Consider the following 8,756-nt stretch of genomic DNA (forward strand, 5'->3'; position numbering starts at 1 on the left):
TTTATCATCTTTCCCCTGGTGGTCAGTGTGTGTCATAGCAACTGGTTGAACGGTCAGACACTGGTTGAATCTGACCGCATAGGATAAGATTTGGGGGAGGATTTGGGGATAAATGTAAAGTACCTAACAAATTTTCTGACTCAGTTTATGTCACAAATAGTCTGTGACCCCTAGTTACTGGGAAATGGACATACACCAGACTTCTGATACACTCTGACTTAAATTCCGTTTTCTATTATAGTAACATCTTCTTTTCTGTTATTTATTTATTTTTAATAGATTTTTATTGATTTCAGAGAGGAAGGGAGAGGAAGAGATAGAAACATCAATGATGAGAGAGAATTATTGATCGGCTGCCTCCTTGCATGCCCCCTGACGGGGATTGAGCCCGCAACCCAGGCATGTGCCCTTGACTGGATTCGAGCCTGGGACCCTTCAGTCTGAAGGCCGATACTCTGTCCACTGAGCCAAACCAGCTGGGCTTCTTTTCTGTTTTTAAACTCCTCAGGCAGGGAGTGATGTGGAGGCCTCTCCTTACCCTTTTTGATAAGCCCGCAGAGCAGATCCCAGGGTTGGGGTGGGCTGTGGACTTAAAAATTCAATCCCCTGCAGGACCCTCCTCCTGAGACTTCTGCCTGAGCCTGAAAGACCCTGCCCTGCCCTGGGGTAGGTGAGGGTGTGGTAGGCCCTCTGCCCAGCATGGGTGCTTCCTTATTTAGGCTCCCTTGGCTGCCCACCTTCTTCCTCACTGGCTTCTTTGGCAGAATAGAGAACCATACAGGTTTCTGCTAAGTTGGGCAAGAAGGTGATGAAGTAACCAGATCCTGGTGACCTGGCAGAAAAGCAATGTTTAGGAAAAGACTGGCTCACCTGGGGAGAGGGACATGGCCCTTCCCAGAAGAGCAGGGCCCGGGTGACACATGGCTGCCATGTGGCAGCTGTGTCTTGGTTTCGTGAGTCTGGCAGTAATTAGTTCCTGTCAGTAAGACCTGCCCCCAGGAGAGCTACAAGGACTGGAGTCTGCTTCTTCATAGTCTTATTTACAGACAGGAGAGCTTATAATCAGGGCTTTGCTCCTTTTCCTCCATCTGAGGAAGCCAGGTGCCCTTAGAGATGCAGGAAGAAGAATGGGGTGTCATAGGATAGTTTTATCTAGCACATACCAGAAAAATCTCTTCACCTTTCCAGCAGTTCATATTTTAAGTAGTGAATGGAATCTGAATTCATAGAGACATTTGGTAAGCAAAAACCCTGACTTCAAAATCAGCCCTTGCCTCTGCTGAAATTGTATGCACTGTAACAACTAAAATGCCCAAATTATTTCTAAGGGAGAAACTACTTCAGCATGGAACCTGTCACTCTCCCATGAGCCACTCCTTCCCCCTCTTTCCTGAATATCCGTGTCCGTTTACCCACGACAGAGAGCCGAGCCTTTTGAGAGGGTGTGTCAGCAGCTCATGGTGGTCCTACACCCACTGCTCTCGGCGGCTGGGATGAACTCAGTTTCATTTTTCTTCCTCCAGCTGTGAGTCCCATTAAGACATAAACCACAGTAGGTGGTGAGGTAGTTCTGAGGCCCAGGGGGAACCATGTAGAGGTCTGCTTTCATTGGGGTTGTCCTCCGGGACTCCCCTTCCTCACCCTCCTCCTCACCCTCCCTGGTGGGACCAGGCCTGAACAGGAAGTCGGACAACCCTCTCACAATCCAGGACTCCTCACTCCTTACCACCCGCGGTCCCCACAACTGCCCTCACCTGCAGGCCTGATCACCCACAACTGCACTCCCCTGCAGGCCGTCTTTGACCACACGGGGGCTGCCATCTTGTGTGTTGGAGTGATGGTCCATTTGCATATTACCGCTTTATTAGACAGAATTGTAATAAATAAAGCTGAAGTCAGAATCGGTGCCTTGGTGGTTATTCTGAGAGTGGCTCCTTCCAAATCCTGACGGAAGGACATTTTTCGGAGAGATCCATGGTTTTGTGTTGCCCTTCATCCAGAATGGTGGGAAGAAGAGCGCTGGTTTCCCAGGCTGTGTCATGGTCCCCGGGGAGCTGGCACACAGACACAGGCGAGTCTCCGAGACAGCAGCTCCCGGCCAAGGCCCAAGAAGCTGCATTTTCAGAGTACGTTTAAGGTGCACCGCATAGTGACCTCCACGCATTGAGAATCGCGCTTCTAACAAAGGTCTGCACCTGCTGGGTGGTTCTGCTGGAGGGTCAGTGACTGGTAACTTCTCACCTGGGACTGTAAGAGTTCCTTCCCGTGGTGTTGGCTTAATTTTGGGTCTGTGCACTTCTGGCTACTCACTCCCCACGTCACCAGAGCTTCCTCTTGCTCGAGGTGTGCATTCCACGTTCACGGAAGCAGAGGTGGCCCGGAGTACACGGGTTGCTTCTGAGCTCGAGCTAGCACCGGGGGTCGGTTGGATCCAGCCATTGGACAGGACTGGGCTGTGTGGCTTCAGCAGGGCCTGGGGGCATCCTTCCTGTCTCCTTGCCTGGGTGCCTCTAGAACGCAGCGGTATTGGATGTGGAGTTCCCCATCCCCTTGTGGCAGACTCCTGTGCAGTGAATTTTTAGTCTCAGGTGGAAATCCAGGCCTGCCTCCTGCACAGAGAAGAAGGCAAAGGTGAAGGTGGGAGGGGAGAACTCCTTTTTCCTGCCTAGAAACTGGAGGAAATGGGAGGCCAGGCGCTGAGCAGCCTGGAAGGGCAGAAATGACTCAGAATATGATTGTGAGAAGTCAGAGAATGTGACTGAGGGGAACACATCTGTTCTCTCTAGCCCTGTGCTAGGAGGTGCAAATTTTGTGCAAAAGAAACTTAACAGAGATTAGAAACTGGATTCACGTTGCTCCCCCCCCCCACCATGATCTTGGGGGCACGTTGCTTAACCCCAACACCTTAATTGTCTCATCTGTACACCTAATAGACTGTTATGAGATGAAAGCAGGCGACGTAGTATTCAAAAAGTATTAGCTGCTCTGGCCGGTTTGGCTCAGTGACTAGAGCATTGGCCCTCAGATCGAAGGGTCTCGGATTCGATTCCTGGTCAAGGGCACGTACCTCAATTGCATGTCACATCCCGCCCCCATTTGGGCAGTGTGCAGGAGGCAACCAGTCGATGTATCTTTCTCACATCGATGTTTTTCTCCCTTCCTTTCACTCTCTCAAAAAATTAATGGAAAAAATATCCTCGGGTGAGGATAAAAAATGTATTAGCTGGGGCTATTATTTCAGAGTTCAAGTTTGGAACTAAGAATGGGGTTAGTGGGAATCTAGTAGTAGAAAGTGGTCCCTAAGGGATGGGGTGGAGAGAAGAATGTTCAGAAGAAACTGAACAGAGAGTAACCATGGGAACTTGTGGGCAAAAAGGCCAGAAGGTAAACTGAGGGCAGAGCATGGAGGGCTTTCCCTGGCAGGTTAGAAAGTCTAACTTTGGTTTTGTCTGCAGTCTTGAGGCAAAGGTCAGAAGACAACCCACAGGGAGGCTCTTGTACCTGGTTATAGGTACAGTCTCCCCACCCCTGCACACTTTGTTTTCTTGAAAGTGGGCCAAGAGGTCGTCCCCCTCTTAGGGGTCCCCTTGAGCAGCTCTGAGTGCCTGATTGTGCAGGGCCTGCTCAGTGTGACACTCGCTGGCCCCGTTGGACCAAAGCTCATGTCAACAAGGGGGGAGGGTGACTTGCATGGGTGTCGCCCTATCCAAGGCATAGAGTGCACCCTAAGCCAAGAAACACATCCACTTCCTGGAACTCAGAGCCGTCATCGCAGCTGTCTTGGGCCTCAGAGCACTCGTGAGGCTGTCCTGGTTAGAGGAGATGGTTTTGTCCTGTGCTTGGCAGGCAGGGGAGAACAGGCAGTGCCATGCTGCGACATCGAGTCTGGCTTGGTTCTGTCCCAGCTAGCCAAGACGGGAAGAATGTTTCCTTTCTGCCTCAGCCCATCCTTCCGGAGATGTTCTTGCTGCTTGTTAAGCTCCGTAGCAGCTCACAGCATCTTAGTACCTGAGCTCCTCCTGAAACTCTTTTAGCCTTTCCTGGTTGGATGGGACTTCAACAAAACAAGCTCAGCACAGCAGCTCTCCCGGTTTGGTGTTTGGTGGTGTTGTGAAGTTCACTGTTATGTGTGTATGGGGCTGGGGGAGGGAGGGGGGCGTCTTCTGTCATCCCAGGCATCTAAACTTAGCCATCTTTCCTGGGGGCCTTGGGAAAGATTTTAGATTCCACCTTAAGAATCTGTAGGGTTTCTAGAAGCTGGATAGCTTTGTTTCTAGAGCATTTTTCATCTTTCCATCTCATTGCTATCTCTGGGACCTGGTTCTTTCTGGTTTTACATAGCATTGTCCCTTATCTCCTCAGGGGTGGGGGCTAGCCTTATCCCCCTCATCCTCACAGATGGAACTCTGCCATCTCCAAGTCATCCTGCTTCCACTAGACCTGGGCAAGGCCTGTGTGGGAATGCAAAGCCAGAAACTCAGCATCTTCCCTTTGGGGCAGGAGCCTCCCCAGCCTGCTAGTTGCATTTCCCCTACAGGCATCATCTAGGGCACAGCCTCCCTCACTGCTTTTTTTTTTTTTCCTTCCCCTTGAGGCAGTGTTGATAGAGGTAAGGGGTATCTTGAGTTTTCTTCCAAGAACTGTCCTGTACTTTTCCGCCCTCTGAGTTCTATGAATCCCTCCTGCCTGGTGGAAACCAGAGTAAACAGGGTAGTGACTCTTATTACTCAGCTTGGTTGCAAGACATTCTCAATATTCAAATCATTTACATCCAGAATCAGAGGATGGAAGGTGCAAGGTCAAATCTGTCAGGTTGGCCCGTTCCTCCCCTGAGTTCCCAGTGTGTGCTGAGAGGTTACAAGTATCTTTTTTAATTGAGGGGAAGGGCATATGTCCAAATTTTGAGACTCTTAGTTATATTTTGAAATTTTTTAATTCCAGAGACTTGTCTCTGTGTGTTTCTACATATAGTTTACTTATTTAGAGATTTTGATGGTTCCTAGAAAAAAGTATGGAGCCATTTCTCTCTATACTTTCTTCCTCATAAAAATGTGCCATTAATTAAAAACGAATAACAACAAGAAAACCTTGGTTGTTTTTTGTTGTTGTTTTTAGTGTTTAATTCTATCCTAGGCAGCTTTAAGTTTAGATGGGTGGGGATGATATAAAAGGATGTTTTGTTCCTATATTTCTGAAATCTCATGGGAATTTTAATAAAATTGACTTGATTCATAGTTTAAAGGAAGGTGGGTTATATATCAAGTGAAACCAACATTCTTCTTACTTATCCTGCAGAGCTATCTGGGATTCCTGGCCTTCCTGATACTGAACCTCCCCCCCCCCCAAAAAAAGGTTGAGTGTAAAGAATGTGCATGCTTCTGTAGGAGGGGCCAGAGTTGCATCAGATCCTCAAGGAGGGTTTCGCCTCTAAGAAACTTTGAGAATTGCAAGGGAACGAGTAAGGGTTCCGGTTCCCCTGGCTTGTTCAAAATGCAAAGAACTTTTCAAAAGAGAAAGGTTCAAAGTAAAAAGATGAGTAATTGAAGCAGTGAGGTGTAAAGAGAGAAACTGTTCACTGTGTCAGAAACCATGAGGAGCTGCTTCTAACAGAAAGGGCTGGGAGGCTTCCTCCCCGCCACCTGCGGGGCGGGCAGAGGTTTGCCACCTCAAGTGCTCAGTAACTCCATGCGGACAAAGTAAGAGTCAAGATGATAACTGGGCATTCACACGATGGGGCAGCCTCTCTGACTCCAACAGGGAATAAACACGAGAAAACATGCCAAGCAAGTATTTCTTGACCAGTTTTGTCTGTGTGGCCGTTTATTTTACTTCTTTAGTTTTTACTTCCCAGTTTTTCACTCTTCAGTTTAGCTATGGGATGCTGTTTTTCAAAGACTTAGAGAGTGTGGCTGAACGCCATAGCTCTGGGAAGTACTGCCTTCCTGTTTTCTCTCACTCTGTGGAGGGCCCAACATGGCTTTCTCCCCAGACACACTTTGGAGGCCTTTAGCCCCCAGAGCAGACATTCTCAAGCTCCTGAAGGGCCCATGCAATTTGAATAATTTGCTGCATTTACTTGACAGAAAATAAAAATATGCATTTGTTCCTATTTGAGCTGTCATGGACACTTCTCCCATCACTCCCGTTCTCTTACACTGAGGAACTGTTTAGTTCCATATTTTTCATTTTCTTCAGCTCTTCTTTTTTCCTCCCTGTTTCTGATAGCATTTAATCATGCCTCGCCCTTCTCTACCCTTTCAACTGGCCATCCATCAGCATTCACATGCCATTGAGATGCTCGAAGCTTCACCTGGAACTAGTGGTCCGAGCCATTCTCCGGTGATGCTGCCCGTGGCATGGCTGGGGCATGCTGTGGGAGCCTGTCTGTCCCAGGCACGCGTGATCCCAGTGGCTCTTGCTCAGAGGCTAATGGAGGATTATATGGAATCCACCCAGGAGCTGGAAGCTTGCTTACAAAGTGCAGGCAGGGGGTGGGAAATGTTTTGTTGTCTCTAATTTGTGACTCCTGGTGGTATTAAGTGGAGAAATAGAGAGATGGGACCATTTTTGGTGTTGACTCCCTTATAATGTCACCTTTTCTCATTTTGTAGGTTGTTCCCACTCTGCTCCAGAGGTGGTGGCTTTGAGGTGTGACCCTGCCCACATTTGGGCCCAGCCAGCACCAGCTCCTCAGTAAGGAGGGCCAGCTTGATAAGACAGAGAAAACAGGTTGGTTAAACTTTATTGACTTTCCTTGAGTCACAGTAACTTTGAATGTTGAGTCTTCCTTTCTCTCCCTCTCCCGCCCCACGTTCCCTTTGAGTTCCCTCCCCTTCTCCAGGTCCCCCAGAGGCTGTGATGCACAGCCAGGGTGAAATTGTAGCTGAATCACTACTTCTTGACCTGTTGGACCTGAGGTGTAGGATGAGAAGTCTCCAAAAGGGTGCCTAATGTTTGTCTCACAAGAAAAGCAGCACTTCATAAATCCCATCTCCTGTGTCTCCCTTCACACCCCCAAATTCAGACTGTGCTAAAAACGAATACCAGGCCCGGCTACCTGGCCATGTCAATGAAGATGAGGATTTGTTTTCATATCTGTGATTGGGAATTTCATCTGAGTTCCGAATCCTCTCTGATTCTAGTTGGAGGAGATTGTATTAGAATGGGACCAATAATTTCCTATTATTATTATTATTATTATTTGCAGTGGTGAGGATGATGTACAGGATGCTGTCAGGGAATAGAAATGGGGCAAAGGAGAGAATAAAAAATTAATACTATAAATATAAATAAAGAAAAATACGCTTTGTGAATGGACCTTTAACTTTTTTTATTATTATTGATTTCAGAGAGGAAGGGAGAAGGAGAGAGAGTAATATCAATGATGAGAGAAGAATCATTGATCAACTGCCTCCTGCACAGCCCACTCTGGAGATGGAGCCCACAACCTAGGCATATGCCCTGACAAGGAATTGAACTGTGACCTTCTGGTTCATAGATTGATGCTCAACCACTGAGCCATGCTGGCCGGGCTAAACTCTTAAACTTACCTTTCATTCCCAGAGATCAAGTATCAGTAAGTTTAGGTTAGTTAGTTTGAATTATTACTCTTATATAGTCTAGGGCAAGGGTGGGCAACCTTTTTGTGAGTGGGTGCCAAAACCAGCAAAATCTCTGACTCAAAAATTCTTCTGCGTGCCAACCCTAATTTTTTGAGAACATGTTACGCCTACTTGATATCTCTTAAGGTGTACGTATGTGAAGAAACTTGAAGAAATAATAAAATTCATTTGAGCGACAAAAACACAGTATATGATGATGAAAAATACACTTATTTTTTAATGTGTACATGTACACTGATAGTCCGACAGAAAACTTTATGACTCCATTTGATATTATCAGTGGGACTTTTGCTGCTGCATCACTGATGACAGTTATTTATTTATCTAAGATGCACCTACACTGAATTTTGTCTGAAAAATAAAAAAGTCCATATTAAGAAAAAAATTGTAAATGAAAGATTATAAGACAGGGTTTCACGTGCCAGCAAAAGTTACTGGCATGCCATATTTGGCACGCGTGCCAGGGGTTGCCCACCCCTGGTCTAGGGTCAGGCTGGGGTAGGTAGAATTGACTATATTGGCCTCTGTTTAAATTAGCACAGGGGTGAGCTCAGTGTTAAAGTAGATTTTCCCTATCATAGAACCAGGTTCTTTCCCTCTTTCGCACCATTGTCCCAATGGAGAGTTCAAGTATAAAAGCAAACTGGAATGAGACCTTGTGGTAGCTCCAGGGCTCATTTGGGTACCTCTGAAACAGCTCTTCAGAGTGCTCTGACTCTTCAAATGGTGTAGCTGAGAGTTTCCTTTTGTTAATTGCATCTTTAGGAAAGAGATAAGCAGTCTTTGTTTAAAATAAAATGCTATTTACTTACCTTTAAACCAGGAAAAGGAAGTAAATGTAGGTGATCTTGGTGTCATCAGTGGGTTACATCACACTTCATCCTAACAGAAGAAACCAATTTAGCAAGTGTCCTTGTCAGGACAAAATGGGAAACAACAAGTTTGCTTGACTTTTCTCCCTATGCTGGTTAGCTCTCTTGACTGTTGCTAGATATTCTATATTTAAGACACTTAGGAAGTTTGCAAGAATGTGTCTTTGATGTTATAGTGACTGTGAGAAAAATTCTTACTGGCAATTTCGCTCTGCTTAGTGAATGTATTTTTGTTAATTTTATATTGAATATTTCCCTCCTC

At 46.6% G+C, this 8,756-nt stretch overlaps 1 protein-coding gene across 4 annotated transcripts in view; it reads left to right on the forward strand.

Moving 5' to 3' along the window:
- The window catches only part of RREB1 (ras responsive element binding protein 1), a 145,306-nt gene that overhangs the window by 57,047 nt on the left and 79,503 nt on the right, over nt 1–8,756 (forward strand). For all 4 annotated transcript variants that reach the window (XM_015565539.1, XM_006766097.2, XM_006766099.2 and 1 more), the window contains exon 2: nt 6,612–6,729. The gene's annotated coding sequence lies outside the window, so the exon portion shown is untranslated. The remainder of the gene's footprint in view (nt 1–6,611; nt 6,730–8,756) is intronic.

This window comes from Myotis davidii, unplaced genomic scaffold (genome assembly GCF_000327345.1).
Source record: "Myotis davidii unplaced genomic scaffold, ASM32734v1 scaffold80, whole genome shotgun sequence".
In the NCBI taxonomy this organism is placed as follows: domain Eukaryota; kingdom Metazoa; phylum Chordata; class Mammalia; order Chiroptera; family Vespertilionidae; genus Myotis; species Myotis davidii.